Genomic DNA, 24539 nt, shown 5'->3' with positions numbered 1-24539 from the left:
ATGTTATAGTAATTGAGTATACTATTGAAAATTGTGTCAATTAATTGAGAAATCTGGAAAAAAAACACAATTTTGGTTGGTTAAAAAAAAGTCATAAAATCTTTGTTAAAGAGCAATAATAAATTCACAAAATACTAGAAAACATTTCACTAAATAATGAACAACCAGTTCATTCATTTTTTCCCGCTTTTCCTCACGATGGTCGCGGGGGTGCTGGAGCCTATCCCAGCTGTCTTCGGGCGAGATGCGGGGTACACCCTGGACTGGTGGCCAGCCAATCACAGGGCACATATAGACAAACAACCATTCACACTCACATTCATACCTATGGACAATTTGGAGTCGCTAATTAACCTAGCATGTTTCTGGAATGTGGGAGGAAACCGGAGTACCCGGAGAAAACCCACACAAACTCCACACAGAGATGGCCGAGGGTGGAATTGAACCTAGCTCCTTGCTGTGAGGTCTGTGCGCTAACCACTCAACCGCCGTGCCGCCAATGGTATACATGGAAAAGAATATTCCAATCGCGTGTCTACATGCGCCGCTATAATCAACCAGTATAGTCAATGGGGCATGCCCAGTAAAACGTAAACACCAACATCACGTGATACCGACTTCTTTCACTCGTTGGAATAACTCCGCATTGCCAGTTTTTCATTCATCCAGTCTTGAAATTTAGTTTCAATCAAAAATAAACTTTCCACAGCAGTCCAGTGCCGATTGCTCGATTCCATTTTTTTAAATGGAAGAACGTCTTGAGCTGCGTGTTACGTCATATCTCAGCATTCGCTGAAAGAACGCACCCGGGAACAGGAAAAGATAAAATTCAATCTAGCTAATATTTTATAATTAAGCTCGGCACATGTTTTATATAGATACATATGTATTTTCTTTTTTTAATAAAACTGGACTTGTGAATGGCGTATAGAAGGGTTTAGATTCTGTTCCACAGATGGCGCTAATGCACATGAAAGCTTATGGCCAACTGCCAATAAACAACAGAAGAAGAAAAACACCATGGAGAAGAACTCAGTCTGACAACTTTCTGATTGAGCGGGTACAAGATACCTCAATCGGATTGGGGAACGGAATATTCCACCCCTGGGAATCCGATTATATATTCATTCGGATTGGCACTTCAAAGGTCACATTCTTTCCGTTTGAGCAAATAACCCAAATGGAATTGGAATATTTTGGTCCATGTAAACGTGTCTATTGAATGATGAAAAACAATGCACTCAACTTGTAATAAAGCTGCTTGGTCACATCAAATTTGACCGCGGTGTTGATCGGAGCGATGGGTTTTCCATTAAAGGCCGTTTGGGATCGGGCTGTTATTGAGTCACCGGATTCCGTAAATCATAAACCAATTACATTAAGACTGGAGGGGGCTTCAAGCATTAGCGAAGCACTGCTGTAGCTACGTTATAAAATCAATGTGAAGAACGGGAGTACATAAAGAGGCAAATAAATAAATAATCAGCTGCGTAATTACACCTTACGTCATGTTATACGTATATGGTGGACTTGTTTCCGTGGAGACAGATCGAGGTTTTAGCTTACAAAACAAAAAAAAACAGCAAATGTTTTTTTCCTGTCTCATTACGTAGCTGGAGGTCTTGAAACTTCCTGGCATCCTAGTCTCAATTTGGCTTACAGTAGCTCAATAAAAGGACTCATGCTCCTGACCCGAGACTGAACTGAATTCCAATGAGCCAATACGAGCATCAATGGACGCTAATTGGCTCCCTTTGCTCGTGTCTTTCCAGTCAGACTGACAAACGGGATGCATGATTGGATCGGTGGCTTCCGGGGATTCAATCCTCTCCCGTAGGTCGCCTTGTGACCGCAGTCCCTAAGGGGTGTCCAAAGTGTGGACCCTGGCACATTCTCAACACGTAATTTGACAAGGAAATAACACCAAAAATGGGGAAATCAGCAGAGATTTTACAAAAATAGAGTGAAAATATTAATATTGATATTCATATTAATAATAACATTAATATATCCATATAATATTATTATATTAATATATTATATATTATAATATGTATTATAATATATTCATATAATATATGACAGCTGGGATAGGCTCCAGCACACCCGCGACCCTCGTGAGGAAAAGCGGTAGAAAATGAATGAATGAATGAATATAATATATTCTATAATATTAATATATTCAGAATTTGAAGAGCACAATGTCTTAATATTATCAGGAAAAATATCATATTAATAGCATAAAGTTGAAATCTTAAAGTTGTAGTTTTAAGGAAAACAAATAAAAAAAGTTGTAATTTTGGGAAAGTTATTTTGTGGAAAATAAAGTAAAAATATTATAAATATTAAAAAGGACATATTAAAGAAGTAAAGTCATCATCACAAGAAAGTTGAAATATTAATATTAATAATATTAAAATAATATTAATATTAATATTAGTATATTAAGAGAAAAGGTCAGAATTTGAAGAGCACAATGTCTTAATATTATCAGGAAAAATATCATATTAATAGCATAGACTTGAAATATTAAAGTAGTAGTTTTAAGGACAACAAACAAAAAACGTTGTAATTTTGGGAAAAGTTCTTTTGTGGAAAATAAAGTAAAAATATTATAAATATTAAAAAGGACGTATTAAAGAAATAAAGTCATGATCACAAGAAAGTGGAAGTTAAAAAATATTTTTAAGAAAACAGCCGAAATAGAAAAAACAGCTGTAATTTATGACAATAAAGTCAAAATATTAAGAGAAAAAAGTTCAATTCTAACAACAAATAAAGATGCAATTTTACAAAAAATGTGAAAATATTCAGAGAAAAAAAGTCATCATTTAACAAGGAAGAAGTCGTGTTTTAAGAGCATAATGTTGCAATGTTATGATGGAAAATAATGTCATTTTAGTAGCATAGAGTTGAACTATTAAAAGATATTCATATTATGAGAAACAAAACAAAATAGAGTTATAATTTTTGAAAAACTGAAAGGGGAAAAAGTTATAATGAGACTAAAGTAAAAATATTACAAATATTAAAAATGAAATATTAAAGAAATAAAGTCATGATCACAAGAAAGTGGAAGTTGAAAATGATTAAGAAAACAGCCGAAATAGAAAAAAAACTGTAATTTATGATAATAAAGTAAAAAGACTAAGAGAAAAAAGTTGAATTCTAACAACAAATAAAGGCGCAATTTTACAAAAAAATGTCAAAATATTCAGAGAAAAAAAAGTTACCATTTAACAAGGAAGAAGTTGTATTTTAAGAGAATAACATTGGAATATTATGATGGGAAAAATGTCATTTAGTAGTATAGAGTTGAACTATTAAAAGATATTCATATTATGAGAAACAAAACAAAATAGAGTTATATTTTTTTGAAAAACTGAAAGGGGAAAAAGTTAAAATGAGACTAAAATAAAGATGTTTTAAATATTAAAAATGAAATATTAAAGGAATAAAGTCATGATCACAAGAAAGTGGAAGTTGAAAATTATTTTTAAGAAAACAGCCAAAATAAAAAAAGCTGTAATTTATGACAATAAAGTCAAAATATTAAGAGAAAAAAGTTGAATTCTAACAACAAATAAAGATGCAATTTTACAAAAAAAGTGAAAATATTCAGAGAAAAAAAGTCACCATTTAACAACGAAAAAGTCGTATTTTAATGAGAATAACATTGTAATATTATGATGGAAAATAATGTCATTTAGTAGCATAGAGTTGAAATATTAAAATATATTCATATTATGAGAAACAAAACAAAATAGAGTGATAATTTTTTGAAAAACTGAAAGGGGAAAAAGTTATAATATGTTGGAAATAAAGTCAAAATATCATGAGAAGAAAATGTACAAGGAGAAAGTTGAAATAGTTGCAATTGTATTTTTTTAATGGAATATAATCAAGTGTACACATGAAATCTTGGTTTGCGTATGTCCTGGTTTACATGTTTTTTGGTTATCAAAAAGTATGAAAAAAACTTTGCCCTGGTTTGCATAATTTGTGTGCAATAATGGCGCGTGTTTTGTCCCGTTATTAAAAAGTGAATCCATCTGTGCTCTTTATGTATATCTATCGCAAAACATCCTTGCTAGCATCCATTTAGCTTGCTACGACATGGAATCAGGAACCACTGAGCCGTTACAAAGACACCCAAAGTGAATAGAGCTTATGAAATCATGTTAATATCCAAACTTATCTGAATAAAACACAATATAATAAAACTAAAAGCATTTTTGCCTGGTAAGTCAGCGTGAATGACATCAAACTACGTCTCATACTGACTCTTGCTAGCTCGCTATGTCTTGGGAAAACCGAAAATACATTTTAGTGGTGATATTTTTAAAACATAAACGTAAATAAACCCTGAATTGTTCATCTAATCAACTTGTAGACATATTTTAGCATTATTTATTGAAACCCACAAACTTATTTCTTGAGAAAAATGGCATATAAAATGCCAAAAAAGCTGTACGATGGTAAAATAAATGCAGACAAACGCAGAGAGTACGTCTAAGCGACGGGAATGTTGGTGTCTTTTCCCAGACGTTACCTGCCTCCCCGACAGATGGACCCGCTGAGGAGCTCGTGCTGCTCTTTAAACAAATTAGCCCCGAGCTGAAAGTTGAATATTTCACCGCTGGCTGCACACAAAGCCATCCTGCCATCCATATCCACGTCCGTGAGCCGTCCAGCAGATGGTTACACTCCGTCAAGGCGGGGCCGCAAGGGAAAAAACATACTCTTTCCTTTTCCTTTCTTCACATGACTTACTAAAGTCCTGTATTTTATGTTAGATATACACTACTGCTCAAAAGTTTGGGATCACTTGGAATTTTTTGGAGGCTTTTTCTTGGCAGTCCTGCTATGAAGTCCAGCATCCTGAAGTCGCCGCTTCACTGTTGATACTGACACTGGTGTTTGACGGCTACTATTTAGTGCAGCTGCCAGGTGACGACCTGTGAGGCGTCTTTGTCTTAAACTACATACTCTCAGATATTTGTCTGCATCGTTTTTCTGTCCTTGTTAGACCCAGTTTGTGCTGCTCTCTGAAGGGAGTAGTTAACAGCATGGTAAGAGATTTTAGTTTTGGTTTAGATTTTTAGATGGCTTTTCCAGCATGATTTATCATATATTTTGCATCGTTTTTCCGTCCTTGTTAGACCCAGTTTGTGCTAAGGATTTTTTTGTCTTTCATGATTCCAGTCACCCCTGATTTAATTAATTGGTTACAGACCTGCCAGCGATAAATTAATTTCAACGATATAGGATTCCAAGTCAATAAATGGAATATTTTTGTAGTTGGAGCACGGAAAATCTGTTTATGACTTTGTGAATACGAGGGATTTACATTTCTGATTTTGATACCAATCATCCATGAGTGAAATTGACCGATTCCGACACCGATCATATGGAATAATTCTTGTTTCTTCTTGCACAGTTGTGCGCCGTTTTTCTGTCCTTGTTAGACCCAGTTTGTGCTGCTCTCTGAAGGGAGTAGTTAACAGCATGGTAAGAGATTTTAGTTTTAGTTTACATTTTGGCTTTTCTAATCATCTATTAGCCTTATAAAATTATGTTTTTCTGTCCTTGTTAGACCGAGTTTGTGCTATTGCTAAGGATTTTTTTTTGTCTTTCATGATTACAGTCACCCCTGGTTTAATTAATTGGTTACAGACCTACCAGCGATAAATAAATTTCCATGATATAGGATTCCAAGTCAATAAATTGAATATTTTTGTAGTTGGAGCACGGAAAATTTGTTTATGACTTTGTAAATACGAGGGATTTACATTGCCGATTTTGAAATTGAAGTGAAATTGACCGATTCTGACACCGATCATATGGAATAATTCTTGTTTCTTTGTTTCTTCTTGCACAGTTGTGCAGCGTTTTTCTGTCCTTGTTAGACCCAGTTTGTGCTGCTCTCTGAAGGGAGTAGTTAACAGCATGGTAAGAGATTTTAGTTTTAGTTAGGATTTTTAGATGGCTTTTCTAATCATCTATTAGCCTTATAAAATGATGAACTTGGATTAGCAGCCATACCAGGAGATTGATGCAGAGGACTAACAGTTGTTGATAGTAGGCCTCTATGCAAAAATGTACATCCTTCTTTGAAAATCATCTCATTCATTTTCATTGGTTGGGAAATGGATACAAATGTTCATGAAATGCATGAAAATGTGTTTTTCTTTTAAAACAAGAAATTTGCAAGTGATCCCAAACTTTTGAGCGGTGGTGTAAATGGATGTGAAAGAAATGTGAAAGAGCCGCATGGTGAGTGTTTATTAGACAACAACAGAAGGGTGATTCCGGGTTTTCCGCCTTCCAAATGCAATCTGTCTCAAATGAATGTTCAAGTGGGTTCATCATCATCCAGCAATTGTGTCTGGAACCGTTTGGCAACAATCAGACTCATATTTGCATCTCATGTTGTGAACCAGACTTTCACCAAAAGTGGAGCATCAGAATATTTTCCTTCCTTCTCTTCTATGTCCAACCTCGGAGCAGTGAGCAGAACACAAGAAGCTTTTTGCACCTCCGTCACCGCGCTGCGTGGAAATGGACCTTTAATAAGATTTTCAGCGCTGCTGCTGCTGCTGCTTGGGCAGCGTTTGATGTTTGATGTGCAAGGAATAAAACCCCCCCGATGGCAAAGCACCAACCATTAGCTGGTCAGCTGATTACTCCCATCTCCTGAGGAGCCTCGTAAATACACACAGACTGTCAAGTTCAGCTTCTAAGAAAAGCAGAAGACAGAAACTCCACATGTGCACGTTTACATGCACATGTTGGATCATAATATATCATACATTATGTATGGATATATAATGAAATACCAATTGAACTAAATACATGGAATAACATCAGCATACTTAATAAGAGGTTAGTTGAAACTTGTATTGTGTATATACTGTATGCTTTACATGTAAGTGTGTATACTGTACATACTATATGCAGTACGTGTTACAGTACAAGCAATATCACCAGGGGGGCAGGCTTGGTGCCGATATGAGGTGTGATTGATCGTTCAAGAGGTAAATCATTTTACGAGTAGTATTCTTGCAAAACTCACCGATTACATTGTCACTCCTGGTTACACGCTTGTACGTACACTACCGCTCAAAAGTTTGGGATCACTTGCAAATTTCTTAGTTTTTTCTTTGTTTTTTCCATTTCCCAAACAATGAAAATGAATGAGATGATTTTCAAAGAAGGATGTACATTTTTGCATAGAGGCCTACTATCAACAACTGTCAGTCCTCTGCATCAATCTCCTGGTATGGCTGCTAATCCAAGTTCATCATTTTATAAGGCTAATAGATGATTAGAAAAGCCATCTAAAAATCATAAAAATCCTAGCTAAAACTAAAATCTCTTACCATGCTGTTAACTACTCCCTTCAGAGAGCAGCACAAACTGGGTCTAACAAGGACAGAAAAACGCTGCACAACTGTGCAAAAAGAAACAAAACAACAAACAAGAATTATTCCATATGATCGGTGTCAGAATCGGTCAATTTCACTCATGGATGATTGGTATCAAAATCGGCAACATAAATCCCTCGTATTTACAAAGTCATAAACAGATTTTCGGTGCTCTAACTACAAAAATATTCCATTTATTGACTTGGAATCCTATATCGTGGAAATTAATTGATCACTGGCAGGTCTGTAACCAATTAAACCAGGGGTGTGACTAATCATGAAAGACAAAAAAAAAAATCCTTCGCAATAGCACAAACTGGGTCTAACAAGGACAGAAAAACATCATTTTATAAGGCTAATAGATGATTAGAAAAGCCATCTAAAAATCTAAACAAAAATCTCTTACCATGCTGTTAACTACTCCCTTCAGAGAGCAGCACAAACTGGGTCTAACAAGGACAGAAAAACGATGCACAACTGTGCAAGAAGACAAATATCTGAGAGTGTGTAGTTTAAGACAAAGACGCCTCACAGGTCGTCACCTGGCAGCTGCACTAAATAGTAGCCGTCAAACACCAGTGTCAGTATCAACAGTGAAGCGGCCACTTCAGGATGCTGGACTTCATAGCAGGACTGCCAAGAAAAAGCCATATCTCAGACTGGCCCCCAAAAAATGTAGTCCTTGTTCTGCTCAAATCGTTTTGTGATTGGAGTGAGATGAATGGCCAACTCCTAAACATTGGCAAAACCAAGGAGATGGCTCCTCTACAGCCAGTCAATATGAAAGGTGATTCCATGGAAGCAGTCGAGGTCTACAAATATCTGGGCGTGTTCCTAGACAGCAACATGGAGTGGTCTGCAAACACAGATGTACTCTATAAGAAGGGATGGGATGGAGCAGGCTTTTCTCTCGGAGAAAACTACCCTTTTAATGTGTGTGCAGAAATGCTGCTCATGTTATATAGCATATAGGAGATATAGCATCAAGCAAAGGTCGGCTGAACAGACTGATCAAGAAAGCAGCTTTAGTATTGGGGAGAGGTCTGAACACACTGGACTTTATAGTAGAAGGAAGAATGGAACACAAGCTGCAGTCCCCCTTCATGTAGCAGACTAAGTGGGAGGCTGAGAGGAACAGGAGGTCCTTCCTTCCAACAGCCATTAGGTTGTGTAACAGAACTGTGCATGGCAGAGGTTCCTGGTTTTTTAACTATTTTTAAGCCCACTTGGACACAGTTTTATGGAAATGGAACATCATAAGCTTCACTGCACTTTCATATCATTTTGGTTTTTTGTTTACATGTTTAGTCGTGGTTGCACGGTGGACGAGTGGTGGCCAAAATCGAGCATATTGAAGCATGAAAATGGCTACAAAAAATCCAAACATACAAGGCATTCGTTTCAGAAGGCTGTGATGATATGCAGTGTTCTACATTGGTCACAATAATATTATTTATATACATTATTATTATTGTTAATTGGTTCCAGACATGATGTTCCATCCATCCATTTCCTATCCTGCTTATCCTCATGCTGGAGCCTATCCCAGCTGACTTTGGCCGAAAAGTGGGGTTCACCCTGCACTGGTCGCCCACCAATCCTAGAGGATTCAGAGTTAATAAATAGTAATTGTCATTACCGATACTGATATCAACCAGGACTCATATACCAATATTGTTCAGCACTTCATTATCGATACTGATATCAACCAGGAGTGACACACCAATATTTTACAGTACTTCAATACCGATACTGATATCGACCAGGACTGACACACCAATATTTTACAGTACTTCATTACCGATACTGATAGCAACCAGGAGTGACACACCAATATTTTACAGTACTTCATTACCGATAGTGATATCAACCAGGACTTATATACCAATATTTTTTAGCACTTTATTACCGATACTGATATCAACCAGGACTGATATACCAATATTGTTCAGCACTTCATTATCGATACTGATATCAACCAGGAGTGACACACCAATATTTTACAGTACTTCATTACTGATACTGATATCGACCAGGACTGACACACCAATATTTGACAGTACTTCATTACCGATACTGATATCGACCAGGACTGACACACCGATGTTTGACAGTACTTCATTACCGATACTGATATCAACCAGGAGTGACACACCAATATTTTACAGTACTTCATTACCGATAGTGATATCAACCAGGACTTATATAGCAATTTTGTTCAGCACTTCATTACCAATACTGATATCGACCAGGACTGACACACCAATATTTTACAGTACTTCATTACCAATACTGATATCAACCAGGACTGACACACCAATATTTTACAGTACTTCATTACCGAGACTGATATCAACCAGGAGTGACACACCAATAATTTTACAGTACTTCATTACCGATACTAATATCAACCAGGACTGATATACCAATATTGTTCAGCACTTCATTACCGATACTGATATCGACGAGGACTGACACACCAATATTTTACAGTACTTCATTACCAATACTGATATCAACCAGGACTGACACACCGATATTTTACAGTACCTAATTACCGATACTGATATCAACCACGACTGATATACCAATATTGTTCAGCACTTCATTACCGATACTGATATCAACCAGGATTGATATACCAATATTTTACAGTACTTCATTACTACTGTCACTGATACTTGTCACGGTCCGGCTTGTGAGCTTTGTGGTTCGACCCCAGGATGCAGAGAATAGGACCCAAATGCAGGTAAAGATATCTTTATTTGTGCTATGCAGCAGGATGGCGCACTAGCATGGCAAAACTCAACATAAGACAATGAACCGACAACGAAGGGAGCGTGCACCTGAACTAAATAGCAATCACCGATTGACAACAGGTGCGGGAGAAAATGGAAAGAAATGGAAAGCAGGACAGAGCAACAGAGGAAGTGAATACAAAATAAGAGCACGAACGAGGAACAGAGAGGAAATACACAAACTAAGGAAGCTGTCACGAGGGGGTGAAGCCCGATCGTGACAGATACTGATATCAACCAGGATTGATATACCAATATTTTACAGTACTTCATTACCGATACTGATATCGACCAGGACTGACACACCAATATTTTACAGTACTTCATTACCAGTACTGATATCGACCAGGAGTGACACACCAATATTTTACAGTACTTCATTACCGATACTGCTATCAACCAGGACTGATATACCAATATTGTTCAGCACTTCATTTCCGATACTGGTATCAACCAGGAGTGATACACCAATATTTTACAGTGCTTCATTACCGATACTGATATCGACCAGGAGTGACACACCAATATTTTACAGTACTTCATTACCGATACTGCTATCAACCAGGAGTGACACACCAATATTTTACAGTACTTCATTACCGATACTGATATCAACCAGGATTGATATACCAATATTTACAGTACTTCATTACCGATACTGATACCAACCAGGAGTGACACACCAATATATTTTAGAATATTTTAGAAGTTACAGCATAGAAAACCTGTTTGTGACTTTCTAAATATGGTTCTGAGCATTATTAGAGGCTGCATGGCGGGTGAGTGGTTAGCGCGCAGACCTCACAGCTAGGAGACCAGAGTTCAATGCCACCCTTGGCCATCTCTGTGTGGAGTTTGCATGTTCTCCCCGTGCATGCGTGGGTTTTCTCCGAGTACTCCGGTTTCCTCCCACATTCCAAAAACATGCTAGGTTAATTGGCGACTCCAAATTGTCCATAGGTATGAATGTGAGTGTGAATGGTTGTTTGTCTATATGTGCCCTGTGATTGGCTGGCCACCAGTCCAGGGTGTACCCCGCCTCTCCCCCGAAGACAGCTGGGCACCCTCGCGACCCTTATTAGGACAAGCGGTAGAATATGAATGAATGAATATTTAGTTGTTATTGTGTCTAGCTATCTATCTATCATTGCAAGTTAACACTTGATTGCAGTTGTTGCTGCTCAGGGTGGCCCATCCAGTTCAATCACTTTATTTTCCCCCTTAAAGGGACCTATTATTGCCATTTTCGCCCTTTTGTATTGAGTTGTGGGCTCCCGTTGAGCAGCTACACTTCTAGATCTTCCAGAATCCGCACCTATTCCACCCTGGACTGGTTACCAGCCAATCACAGGGCACATATAGACAAACAACCATTTAGAGTCGCCAATTAAGCTAACATGGCCAGGTTAGGTTAGGTCATAAATTCATAATTCATAATGCACCTGCAATTTGATGATGTTTTACTCCATAAAGTACAGCAAATACATCGTTGGCAGCCGTAAGCCAAGGTGAAATGTTGATCACGAGGGAGCAGATAAACATGTCTATTCATGCAGCGTCCAGGGGAATATGCAGGCCTCCTAAGAGCCTCGTAAATCGGTGTTGTCACACGATATCAGAAATGCAAATTCAGCAGTAATGGAGTGTGACTTCCATCTTTGTAAAGCTGCCATCATCACGCCCACGCCGTGGAAAGCACTTTGTGCATCAACATGGCCAGTCAACAGGTTAATGCATCACGTCATGCGTTTATCACGGCATCGTCACAGTATCATTTATCACGCCGTATCTTCCACAACAAAGCTTTAATGATATCACACTAAATACTCACTCAAAACAAATGCAAGACTTGTTGTTTATCACTTGCGTGTTTCTCATGTCAGCCGATCGTTCAATCTGGTCTCCATTGATCTGGTCTGACAAGGCCAAATGGACATACAGTAATCGGAGTTTGCATTATAGTTATCATTGTTCAGTTTCTTATGAAAACTACGCTTACAGATGCTCCATATCGGCTTTCTTAAGATATCTAATATACCGATACTGTTACCAATCATTACCAATAGCAATATAAACCAATACACATATACCAATATCTACCAATATGAGTACTTCATTACCAATACTGATATCAACCAGGACTGATATACCAATATTGTTCAGCACTTCATTTCCGATACTGATATCAACCAGGACTGATATACCAATATCTTAGAGTACTTCATTACCGATACTGATATCAACCAGGACTGGCACACCAATATTTTACAGTTCTTCATTACCGATACTGATATCAACCAGGACTGACACACCAATATTTTACAGCATTTCATTACCGATATTGATATCAACCAGGGCTGACACATCAATATTTTACAGTATTTCATTAACGATACTGATATCGACCAGGACTGACACACCAGTCTTTTACAGTACTTCATTACCGATACTAATATCGACCAAGACTGATACACTGATATTTCACAGTACTTAATTACCGATACTGATATCAACCAGGACTGACACACCAGTCTTTTACAGTATGTCATTACCGATACTGATATCGACCAGGACTGACACACCAATATTTGACAGTACTTCATTACCGATACTGATATCGACCAGGACTGACACACCAATATTTGACAGTACTTCATTACCGATACAGATATCAACCAGGACTGACACACCAATAATTTACAGTACTTAATTACCGATACTGATATCTACCAGGACTGACACACCAATATTTAACAGTATTTCATTACTGATACTGATATCAACCAGGACTGACACACCAATATTTGACAGTACTTCATTACTGATACTGATATCAACCAGGACTGATATACCAATATTGTTCAGCACTTCATTACTGATACTGATATCAACCAGGACTGACACACCAATATTTTACAGTACTTCATTACCGATACTGATATCAACCAGGACTGACACACCAATATTTGACAGTACTTCATTACGATACTGATATCAACCAGGACTGATATACCAATATTTTCATTAACATTTCCATGCACCGTTACCGATAGCGATACTGTTCAGCATGTCAAGACTTGCATGTCACTGATATCAACCAATACCTACATACTGATACTGTCCAGTACTTTATGGCTGGTACCAATGTCCACCGATACCATGTACCAATACTGTCCAGCATTTCATGACTGATACCGATATTGCCCCACATTTTTTGCAATGTGATATCAATGATAGAAATATACCAATACAGTCCAGCAGTTTACCTCCAGCACTGATATCAACCAATACAGATATGCCAACAATATCCTGCAGGTCATGGCCAATACCAATATCAAACAGTATCGACGCAGTTCATAACCAATACCGATACAATATACTGATGTTGTCCAGGGCACGTCATGTCTGATATCAAGCAATATCCATACAGTATCGTCCGGCATTTCATAATCCCAGCCCTTCATGACCAATACCAATACCAATATCCATCGATAATACCAATATTATATATATACCATACCAATATTGTGAAATATTGTTGATTTGCATGCTGACGGGCGAACCCATCTGATGTTAGTGCCGATAAAAGCGTAGCCATGTTTGATATTTCCCATCCTGTTTGTGCCACTAATGCATCGTTTGAAAGTGGAAGAGCTGTCGCTGATGTTAACGATGTGGCGTCGGTGCACGCCTGCACTCCACTGAGCGACACGCTTGCTTGCATCTGATTGCCGGCTTCCACCAGGTTGTGGTGCGGAAAATATTCCTTTTCAATTGGACATCCGGGCTGTTTTAGGGAGAATTGTTTTCAGGTGATGACGGTTTGCGTTTGTCAGAGTTGAACAGGAGGGGACAGGACGCTCACCGGAAGGAAGACAAAGAACCCAACCTGAGCCAGAACTTGTCTTTTGTCCAAGGGGAAGCCTTCTCCATCATCATAAACATAATATTCATAATAACAAGAATAATATCAACAATACTAGTAATAATATTAATAATAATAATCATCATCATAATCATAATCGTAATATTCATAATTAAAATAACAATAATAACAACAATACTAATAATAATATTCATAATAATAATAGTATTAATAATAATAATCATCATAATCATAATATTCACAATATTCATACTAAGAATAAGAATAATAACAACAATACTACTAATAATAATATTAATAATAATAATAATAATAGTAATAGTAGAAATAATATAAATTAATATTAATTAATAAAAAAAATATTAATAAAAAAATTCACAATAATAATCATCATAATAATAATCGTAATATTCATAATGAAAATAAGAACAATAACAACAGTAGTAATAATATTCATAATATTCATAACAATAATAGTAATAATAATAATCATCATCATAATATTCATAATAAGAATAAGAATAACAACAATACTAATAATAATATTCATAAAATTATTTACATTATTTTTATTATTATTATTATAGAATAATAAAGAATAATAGAATAGAATAATAATAATAATAAAAAAATATTAATATTATTGTTATTATTATTATTATTATTATTATTATTGTATAAATGATCTCAAAGTGCACATATAGCAGATTGAATGACACTTTTACAGATCTAATAGTTCCATGTGGACTGTCCATCCATCCATTTTCCTTCGCTTATCCGGGTCCGGGTCGCGGGGGCAGCAGTCTTAGAAGGGAGGACACCAAGGCGTTCCCAGGCCAGCTGTGAGACATAGTCCCTCCAGCGTGTCCTAGGTCTGCCCCGGGGCCTTTTCCCGACTGGGCATGCCCAGAACACCTCACCAGGGAGGCGTCCGGGAGGCATCCGGACTAGATGCCCGAGCCACCTCAACTGACTCCTCTCGATGTGAAGGAGAAGCGGCTCTACTCTGAGCCCCTCCCGGATGGCTGAGCTCCTCACCCTATCTCTTAGGGTGAGTCCAGCTACCCTACGGAGGAAACTCATTTCAGCCGCCTGTATCCGCAATCTCATTCTTTCGGTCATGACCCAAAGCTCATGACCATAGGTGAGGATGGGAACATAGATCGACCGGTAAATTGAGAGCTTTGCCCTCCGGCTCAGCTCTCTTTTCACCACGATGGTCCGGTACAGCGACCGCATTACTGCTGAGGCTGCACCGATCCGTCTGTCGACCTCACGCTCCCACTTTCCCTCACTCGTGAACAAGACCCCGAGATACTTAAACTCCTCCACCTGGGGCAGGACCTCATTCCCAACCCGGAGGGAGCACTCCACCCTTTTCCGACTGAGAACCTTGGCCTCTGATTTGGAGGTACTGAGTCTCATCCCAGCCGCTTCACACTCAGATGCAAACCGCCCCAGTAAACGCTGAAGGTCGCAGCCCGAAGAAGCCATAAGAACCACATCATCTGCAAATAGCAGAGATGAGATTCTAACGCCCCCGAACTGGACTCCCTCAACACCTTGGCTGCGCCTAGAAATTCTGTCCATGAAAATTGTGAACAGAATCGGTGACAAAGGGCAGCCTTGGCGGAGGCCAACGTTTACCGGAAACAGGCTCGACTTACTACTGGCAATGCGAACCAGACTCCTGCCCCGTTTGTACAAGGACCGGATAGCACATAATAACGCGCCACCAATCCCGTACTCCCGTAGCACCCCCCAAAGGACGCCACGAGGGACACGGTCGAATGCCTTTTCCAGGTCCACAAAGCACATGTAGACTGGTTGGGCAAACTCCCATGCACCCTCAAGCACCCTCGTGAGGGTGTAGAGCTTGTCCAGTGTTCCACGACCAGGACGAAAACCGCATTGGACCTCCTGTATCAGAGGTTCGGCCAGCGGTCTTACCCTTCTCTCCAGCACCCTGGAATAGACTTTCCCAGGGAGGCTGAGGAGTGTGATCCCCCTGTAGTTGGAACACACCCTCCGGTCATCCTTCTTGAAAAGGGGGACCACCACCCCGGTCTGCCAATGCAAAGGTACTGTTCCCGACTTCCATGCAATGTTGAAGAGACGTGTCAGCCAAGACAGTCCCTCAACATCCAGAGCCTTGAGGAACTCTGGGCGGAACTCGTCCACCCCCGGAGCTTTGCCACTGAGGAGCGTCTTAACGACCCCAGATACCTCAGCCACAGTGATGGCACTGTCCACGTATGTGTCCTCAGACTCTGCTTCCTCTATGGAAGGTATGTCAGTGGGATTGAGAAGGGCCTCAAAGTATTCCTTCCACCGTCCGACTACATCCCCAGTCGAGGTCAGCAGGCCCCCGTCTCCACTGTAAACAGTGTGGACTGGGCACTGCTTCCCTTATCTGAGGCGCCGGATGGTTTGCCAGAACCTCTTCGAGGCCGACCGAAAGTCGTGCTCCATGGCCTCACCGAATTCCTCCCACACCCGAGTTTTTGCCTCGACAACCGCCGAAGCCGCAAACCGTTTGGCCTGACGGTACCTGTCAGCTGCTTCCGGAGTCCCACAAGCCATCAAGGCTCGATAGGACTCCTTCTTCAGCTTGACGGCAGCCCTGACCTCTGGTGTCCACCATCGGGTTCGGGGCCTGCCGCCGCGACTGGCACCAACCGCCTTGCGGCCGCAGCTCCGGTCAGCTGCCTCAGCAATGGAGGCACGGAATATGGCCCATTCGGACTCAATATCCCGGTCCTCCCCCGGGATGCAGGTGAAGCTCTGCCGGAGGTGAGAGTTGAAGACTCGACGAACGGGAGACTCTGCCAGACGTTCCCAGCACACCCTCACTACTCGTTTGGGTCTACCAGGTCTGTCCAGCACCCTCCCCCGCCATCTAATCCAACTCACCACCAGGTGGTGATCAGTTAACAGCTCAGCCCCTCTCTTCACCCGTGTGTCCAGAACATGCGGACGCAGGTCTGATGATACGACTACAAAGTCGATCATAGACCTGTGGCCTAGGGTGTCCTGGTGCCAAGTGCACTTATGGACATCCCTATGTTCGAACATGGTGTTAGTTATGGACAAACTGTGGTTCGCACAGAAGTCCAATAACATCACACCACATGGGTTCAGATCAGGGAGGCCGTTCCTCCCAATCACGCCCCTCCAGGTCACACTGTCATTGCCCACATGGGCGTTGAAGTCTCCCAGTAGAACGACGGAGTCACCAGCTGGGGTGCTCTCCAGCACCCCTCTGATGGACTCCAAGAAGGCCGGGTACTCCGAACTGCCATTTGGTGCATACGCACAAATGACAGTCAGGACCCTTTCCCCAGCCCGAAGGCGTAGAGAAATGACCCTCTCGTTCACCGGGGCTGACTCCAACACAGAGGCACCAAGCCGGGGGGCTATTAATAAGCCCACACCAGCTCGCCGCCTCTCCCCTGCAGCAACTCCAGAGTAGAACAAGGTCCAGCCCCTCTCGAGGAGTTTGGTTCCGGAACCCAAACTGTGGGTCGAGGTGAGTCCGACTATGTCTAGTCGGAATGTCTCAACCTCTCGCACAAGTTCAGGTTCCTTCCCCACCAGCGAAGTGACATTCCATGTCCCAAGAACCAGATTTGGCCGCCAAAGACCAGGTCGCCTACGCACCCGCCCTTGACCGCCACCCAACCCACATTGCACCGGACCCTTATGCTTGCCCCCGTAGGTGGTGGGTCTACGAGGGGGACTGTGGACTGTTACGTGTAAAATATGAAGATTGATGAAACACCTCAAAGGGTGCGGCTTGGACACATCCTCAGTGAAGGACCTACGGTCATTGGGTGTTTCGGGTCTTTGATCTTCAGACACCCTCACCTAGGCGACCCAACCGGGGGTGATCAGGCCCCGGTTTGTGTCCAAGCAGCGTGCTACTCCATGCGTCTCCCCTCTTGATCCACAGCCACCTCGAGGCTTTTTCGGCTGCCTCGCTGATGTTTTTGGTGGCCCTTCTTTCTTGCAGCCCTCTGATGCCAAGGAGCTTGAGTGCTCGATGTAACGACTGCCCTGGAAAGCCTCTGCAGCCCACTTCTACGGGCTCACAGCGGGCCCTCCAGCCTCTCTCTCTACACAACTCCACCAGCTCCAGGTATTTGGCCTTCTTCCGCTCGTGGGCCTCCTCCATCCGGTCTTCCCAGGGGACTGTAAGTTCCAGCAGCACCGCTTGTTTTGTTGCGTCCGATGTTAAGACCAGGTCTGGCCTCAGTGACGTCCTGGCTATGTGCTCTGGAAACTTCAGTTGCCTCCCGAGGTCCACGAGCAACCTCCAGTCACGGGCTGTGGCTAGCAGCCCGGTCGGGACTTTATGTCCTGCCGGGTGTTTCTCCCCAGCCCTGACGAAGGTGATCTTCTGCCTACTCTGGGGCTGGTGCTTGCTCTGCTGGATCCCGGTGCAGATGGTGTCTGCTACTGCCTTCAGCACCTGGTCATGGCGCCATGTGTATCTCCCCTCTCCCAGGGCTTTCGGGCAGCAGCTCAGGATATGCTCCAGGGAACCCCGTGCCGAGCACAGTGGGCATGCTGGGGTTTCTGCTAGCCCCCAGCTATGAAGGTTTGATGGACTTGGGAGCACATCGTACACTGCCTGAATCAGGAACCTGAGTCTGGCTGGTTCTGACTTCCAAAGTTCTGACCAGGTGATCTTCCGTGCCGATGCCTGGTCCCAATTAGTCTATGCTCCTTGCTGGCGCATGGCCACTGTCCTGGTTCGGCGTTCCTCTTCCACCTCTGCACGGATCTCTCCCTGCACCATCTGACGTCTCTCTCGTCCCTGGGCCTCGTCGTAGCGTGGTCTTATGTGGCAACCAAGACCAGCTCGTCCAACTGCCACTGAGCCTACTAAGACGCCATGCCTTAGTCTTGCTTCAGCCTGGTCGACTGCCTCTTGCGCCCGCCACTTCCTCCCCGTTCTGACCGTGATGCCTGCGGAGGAGACTCTGGTGTCGGCTGAGTCCCTGTACAGCAGCACCTCTCTGGCTCTGGTGACTTTGAACTCCTCGGTCAGGCCAGTAAAGGGGAGTTGCAGCTTGTTGGTATTCCCATACAGAGCGATGCTGCTTAGACTCTTTGGCAAGCCTAGCCACCTGCGCAGGTACTGGCTGATGTTGCGTTCGAAGCCCTCCACCGTAGATACTGGGACTTCATAGATCAGTAGTGGCCACAGGAGTCTCGGCAGGATACCATGCTGGTATATCCATGCCTTGAACTTCCCCGGGAGGCCCGACCTGTCCACTACTGATAGCCAGGTCTTCAACTCTGCGTTGGCTGACTGCACCGCTGCCTTGTCTTTCAGTGTGCTGTCGAAGATCTTCCCCAGGCTCTTCACAGGCTTCTCCGACACTGATGGAATGGGGACTCCATTCAAGTTGAAGCGGTGTTTATCCTCAACTTTCCCCTTCCTCAGGACCAGGGACCTGGACTTGGCTGGTTTGAACATCATCCTCGCCCAAGTGATGCTCCTTTCCAGTCCACGGAGAAGCCACCTGCACCCTGTCACTGATGTTGCTGTGACCGTCAGATCGTCCATGAAGGCTCGGATCGGTGGTTGGCGAACGCCAGATTTGGACAGGGGGCCCCTACACTCCACTTCTGCTGCCTTGACAAGCATATTCATCGCCAGTGAAAAGAGCGTCACTGATATGGTGCAACCAGTGATGATGCCCTTCTCAAGGCGGTGCCATGCCGATGTTGCTGTCCCAGAGGTGAACCTCAGACTGAAGCTGCTGTAGTAGTCCTGTATGAGTTCAGTGATCTTCGCTGGAACGTGATGTGTTGTCAAAGCTGTTGTTACCAGTTTGTGTGGAATGGATCCGTAGGCATTGGCAAGGTCAAGCCAAAGGACTGCCAGATTTCCTCTGCTTTCTCTTGCCTCCCGGATCAGCTGGGTGACCACCCCTGTATGTTCCAAACAGCCTGGCATGCCTGGAACTCCTCCCTTCTGCACCGTGGTGTCTATGTAAGAATTCCTCAGGAGGTACTCAGTTAGCCGGTTGGCGAGAATCTTGAAAAAGACTTTGCCCTCCACGCTGAGCAGGGAGATGGTGCGGAACTGCGTGATGTTGCTTGCATTTTCCTCCTTTGGTATCCAGACGCCCTCTGCATGTCGCCACTGCTTGGCGACCTTCCCTCTCCGCCATACCACCTTGATGAGTCTCCACAACCTCTCCAGGAGTCTTGGGCAGTGCTTGTACACTTTATACGGCACTCCACTTGGGCCTGGGGCTGCGCTTGTCCGTGCTGCTCGGACGGTGTTCCTGACTTCTACCAAGGAGGGCTCTTTGATGTTGAACTGGAAGGAGGGTTCTGGTGGTGTGGTTATTTCTCTGCAGGGGGGCAGATCCTCCTCTCTCCTGTTGTCACTGTATGTGTCACTGAGGTGTTGGTTTATCTCGTTTTCTGGGCAAGTAAGGGTCCCACTCCGTTTTTGCCCCAGCAGCTGCTTGGTAAATCCGAAGGGATTAGCTATGAAGGCAGTGCGCTTGCGCGCCCTCTCTCTGCCCCTTCTCCTGTGCCACTCAGCTCGTCGGAGGGAGATGAGCTTCTGCCTCAGGATGTCCCTGAGTTCTGCCAGGGCTGGTCTTTCCTCCTCACTTGCCCTCTTGTACTGATGTCTTAGGGCCTTCAGTTCTTTCCTGAGCTGTGACATCTTAGTCTCGCGCCGGTTTGGTCTGGCGATGTTCTGAGCCTTTGGTTGTTTGGTACCAAATCTCTCAGCACCAATGCTGATGATCACTGTGCTCATTAACTGCAGTCGTTGGTCTACTTCCCCTCTGCATGATGACTCGAGAGTAGCATCCACATCCTCGTCAAACTGGCGCCACTCTGTCTCCTTGTTTGCGGATGGCCATAAGACCCGGCGATGTTCAGATGGTTTGCTTGGTGCAGCATGTTGAGCTTGGAGGTTCTGGACACTGTGGGGTGACTCCGGTTCCTGCTCCTCCTCCGTCTCACCAGAGTCAGTACTGGGTGCTGGCTCTGTGCGTTGCTCGACTTGCTTCCTCCTCGTGCAGCCCATCCTGGCCTGGTGGATCCTCAGGCCTCTCAGGTTCTTACAGACCTTGCCGCAAAAACAGGTTGCTGTCGTAGTCGATAATCCGTCGCGTATGTCTGCTGCCGGGAGATCCATCCGTTTGGGGTGCTCATCCTCCCCCCCTCTCGGGCACCCCTGGCGGTATCTTTCTTTAGGGCTTTCCGTAGCAAAATGTGGGTGCTCCCTCACGGGGGCTGCAGCTCAGGATGCTAGCCTTCACTGCCCCGGTAGCCGTCTCTCCGTGCTGTCCACTGGCTCTCCAGTTGTCACCATGCTTTCACGGTTGTCATCCAGTCTTTCCTGGAAGTCACTGGCTAGGCCAGTCAACAATGAACAATTATCTCTCTGCTAGTCTGCTAGTGTTTTTCCTCTTGCCTTTGCTGAGTCACTTATACAATAGCTGAAAAATAAATATGTTTCCCATCTGCGCAAACTTATGAATAAATGTAAAATAATGAAACTAGCAAGTCATTGATTGTGTTTTGCATCTGCTGACACAGATGTTGCATGGAGTTAGCAATATATCCTGCGTCTAAATCGTAAAGTGTGTCACTATAAAAGAGCAACGCTGGCTAGGAAAATCAATGACTAAAAACTGAAGATGAACTGCATGTTTTTCAGCAGGCATTGCAGGGCTGGAATTATTATTATTACAGTTATTACATTGGCTCCAAGCCAGGTTCGTTACTTCATGTGCAATGATAAAGATGTCTCATTAAGTAGACTGCATCTTCATTTCAGGCTTTTTCTCTAATGAATGTTTTTATCTGCTTTTTTTTATCCTTTAGGATCCGAGACAGACTTTGCTATGGAGGACTCAAAGGCAGAGTGGGCAGGAAAGGTCGCCACATGAAGGTCGGTCCAAAGGTCAAGAAATGTGCAAAAACTGCAGGCAATCGACGAGATTGAAAAAACAGGGCAAAAAAAGGACGCACAGTGGGATTGTTGGCCTCTACAGTACTTCATGACCGATACTGATATCAACCAGGACTGATATACAGATATTTTACAGTACTTCATGACCGATACTGATATCAACCAGGACTGATATACCGATATTTTACAGTACTTCATGACCGATACTGATATCAACCAGGACTGACACACCAACAATTTACAGTACTTCATTACCGATACTGATATCAACCAGGACTTATATACCAATATTGTTCAGCACTTCATTACCGATACTGATATCAACTAGGACTGATATGCTGATATTTTACAGTACTTCATTACCGATACTGATATCAACCAGGACTGACACACTAATATTTTACAGTACTTCATTACCGATACTGATATCAACCAGAAATGATATACCAATATTGTTCAACATTTCATTATGGATACTGATATCAACCAGGACTGATATACCAATATTGTTCAGCACTTCATTACCGATACTGATATCAACCAGGACTGACATACTGATATTTTACAGTACTTCATGACAGATGCTGATATCAACCAGAACTGATATACTGATATTTTACAGTACTTCATTACCGATACTGATATTGACCAGGACTGATATACCGATATTTTACAGTACTTCATGACTGATACTGATATCAACCAGGACTTATATACCAATATTGTTCAGCACTTCATTACCGATACTGATATCAACTAGGACTGATATGCTGATATTTTACAGTACTTCATTACCGATACTGATATCAACCAGGACTGACACACTAATATTTTACAGTACTTCATTACCGATACTGATATCAACCAGAAATGATATACCAATATTGTTCAACATTTCATTATGGATACTGATATCAACCAGGACTGATATACCAATATTGTTCAGCACTTCATTACCGATACTGATATCAACCAGGACTGACATACTGATATTTTACAGTACTTCATTACAGATGCTGATATCAACCAGGACTGACACACCGATATTTTACAGTATTTCATTACCAATACTGATATCAACCAGAACTGATACATTGATATTTTACAGTACTTCATTACCGATACTGATATCAACCAGGACTGGTATACCAATATTGTTCAGCACTTCATTACCGATACTGATATCAACCAGGACTGACACACCAATAATGTACAATATTTCATTACCGATACTGATATCAACCAGGACTGACACACCGATATTTTACAGTACTTCATTACCGATACTGATATCAACCAGAAATGATGTGCCAATATTGTTCAACATTTCATTATGGATACTGATATCAACCAGGGCTGATATACCGATATTTTACATTTCTTCATTACTGATACTAATATCGACCAGGACTGACACGCTGATATTTTACAGTACTTCATTACCGATACATATATCAACTAGGACTGATATACCGATATTTTACAGTACTTCATTACCGATACTGATATCAACCAGGACTGATATACCGATATTTTCCAGTACTTCATTACCGATACTGATATCAACCAGGACTGATATACCGATATTTTACAGTACTTCATTACCGATACTGATATCAACCAGGACTGACATACTAATATTGTTCAGCACTTAATTGCTGATACTGATATCAACCAGTACTGACACACCAATATTTTCATTATCATTTTCATCTACCGTTACCGATAGCGATACTGTCCAGCATGTCAAGACTAATACCCATATCGAAAAATATTGATAAAGTTCATCACCGATATCAAACAATACCTATATACTGATACACTGATACTGTCCAGTGCTTTATGATGGTACCAATATCTACCGATACCATATACCGATACTGTCCAGCATTGAATGACTGAATCGACATTGCAAAAAAGTGTGGTTTGCAATGTCAATATCAATGATAGAAATGTACCGATACTGTCCAGCAGTTTACGTCCAGCACTGATATCAACCAATACAGATATGCCGACATATGTCCAGCACATCACTCAAAGGCAGAGTGGGCAGGAAAGGTCGCCACATGGAAGGTCGGTCCAAATGTCAAGAAATGTGCAAATACTGCAGGCAATCGACAAGATCAAAAAAACAGAAACGAGAGAAAAAAAGGACGCAAAGTGAAGGCGGTGGGATTGGTGGCCTCTCGCTGGGCGCCATTACTTCTGAGGTTTGACGCAGTACGACTCATTTTACTTTTTCACTTTTTCAAAGATCCTGAAGGTTATGGAACAAAGAAGTCAAGTCGTGGACCCAAGCCGAAAATGTCACAGATTGACAGTCCAACGATCTTCAGTCCAAATAAAGGTTGTTACTGGTGCCAAGTGCAGTCCAGTAGCCAGTGAGAGAAAGATTTTAAAAACAAAAAGGCCTCGTCTCCTTCAATGCCACAAAATTGCAAAAGAGCGAAAAACGGGTCATTGAAAAGTGGAAG

General features: G+C 42.2%; 1 pseudogene; it reads right to left on the bottom strand.

The window, feature by feature from the left end:
* Positions 1-18001: 18001 nt before the first annotated feature.
* On the bottom strand, positions 18002-21308 carry LOC131131409 (uncharacterized; annotated as a pseudogene).
* Positions 21309-24539: the final 3231 nt, after the last annotated feature.

Source organism: Doryrhamphus excisus, linkage group LG4 (genome assembly GCF_037039965.1).
Source record: "Doryrhamphus excisus strain RoL-2023G ecotype Guam linkage group LG4, RoL_Dexc_Guam_v1.1, whole genome shotgun sequence".
NCBI classification, from domain to species: Eukaryota; Metazoa; Chordata; class Actinopteri; order Syngnathiformes; family Syngnathidae; genus Doryrhamphus; species Doryrhamphus excisus.
The sequence above is the reverse complement of the archived record's forward strand: the minus strand, read 5'-3'. Positions and strand labels throughout refer to the sequence as shown.